General features: G+C 38.0%; 1 pseudogene; it reads left to right on the plus strand.

The window, feature by feature from the left end:
- LOC101648813 overlaps window positions 1-424 on the plus strand; it is a 7012-nt pseudogene extending 6588 nt beyond the window's left edge.
- Window positions 425-1819: the final 1395 nt, after the last annotated feature.

Below are 1819 nucleotides of genomic sequence, written 5' to 3' on the forward strand. Positions count from 1 at the left end.
CCAGATATTCTATTGAATTGACATGTTTGGAATTGTTTATTTAAATGTAGCTCTGACCAGTGTTTCCTTGTATATGTAGTATGTGGAGCTGGCCCGGAAATGAATTATAAGTCCTTCAGTGTCAAATCTATTTTTAAATGTTCATTAGTACTGATGCATGAGTACAAGTAATATTTCATATGTTTCACAAATATTCATTCACTATTTTGCATTATTATTAAAAGAGTACATTAAGGTTTTGACAATTAGGAAGGTTGGCTTGAACTGAAGATGATATAGAAGGAACAAGAATAATGCTTAGACGCATTTTAGAGAAAACACAAAGGCATTTGACTGTGTGGATCTTAACAATTTATAGACTCCATTAGGAAGAGTGGAAATTCAAGGACACTTAATTGTCATGCAGAATCTACACATGGATTAAGGACCAGTTATTGAAACAGAGTGATTCAGAATTTGAAAAGTTTCGACTTTTAATTTCATTATTCGATCTGTACACTGAACGAACAATCTAAGACACTCGATTAGAAGAAGAATATGGCATCGCGACTGTAAGAAAGCCTTAGGAACAGCTTGTGAGATGCGGATGGCACAGCCTTGTTTGCTGAAAGTGAAAACAACTTGAAGCACTTACTGATGACAGTCACAGAATATAAATCTTCGGTATGAATTATAACGAAATGTGAAGAAAACAAAAATTCACACAACTAGACCCGTGATTAGCATGCTGACAAATAGAGAAATACTTTATCAAGAATTTCGTCCTATTTAGATCAACCCTCAGGGGCCATAGTGGTATAGTGGATTATGTGTTGGGCTGCTAACCACAAGGTCAGTAGTTCGAGTCCACACCAGTCACTCCATGGGAGGAAGATGAAGATGACCACTTCTGTAAATATTTACAGCCTTGGAAATGCATGGTGGGTGATTCTACTCTGTCCGCAGGGTCATTATGAGTCAGAATTGACTCGATGGAAGGGCGTGTGGAGATCAACAATCGATGCCCATGGAAGCAGAGGTCAAGAAATAAATGGCTGATTGCACTGGAGAAATCTGTTCCAAGAACCTCTTTAAGATTCTGGAAAACAAAGATGTCACTCCTTATGACTCAGGCACATCTGATTCCAGGATTTCCAATTGTCTCACATTCATGTGAATGTTGCCCCCTCTCCGGTAGCAGAAACAAACCTTGACTCTCAAGTACTAGGCTCATCTTTCTTTACAATAGCTCCATCATCTTCCATGGTAGTCATCTCTGAATCATGTTCTGTTAAGCCCCTCTGATAACAGTGTCAGAGAAACTGTGGTCTGCTCATCGCAAGGTCAGCAGTTCTTATCTACCAGTCGCCCCTCTGGGAAAAGATGAGGCTGTATGCTCCCTTCAAGATTACAGCCTCAACAACCCTATATAGGGTCACTATGTATGTGAATGACTTGTGGACAGTGGGTTTGGTTTGGTTATGTGTGCAATGTACTCCATGAATATTGCAAAAGATGGATTTTCAGTAGGTGTTAAACTTCAATTGTAATATTTTCCCCTCCCTTTTCCATTTAATTGTTCAAGGACAATATGTGTGCCTGTTTTCCTTTTGCTCAGCATATTGTTACTGTTGTTGGGAGCCACCCCAGTTTTGTCACTTAGGAATGGAGATTACTAGGATTATAATATTGCATAGTTACATTTATTATAGTATAATTATTTTTTACCTTTAAGTTATTTCATGTATTTGGAAAGGTTTCTACAGTGTGATATACACAGAGAAAGAAGATATATAGTATATGCTGAGAAAATAAAAGCAGGACTGTGGTGACTTACCTG

This window comes from Echinops telfairi, unplaced genomic scaffold (assembly GCF_000313985.2).
Source record: "Echinops telfairi isolate 266 unplaced genomic scaffold, ASM31398v2 ScPeMD7_42;HRSCAF=159, whole genome shotgun sequence".
Lineage (NCBI taxonomy): Eukaryota > Metazoa > Chordata > Mammalia > Afrosoricida > Tenrecidae > Echinops > Echinops telfairi.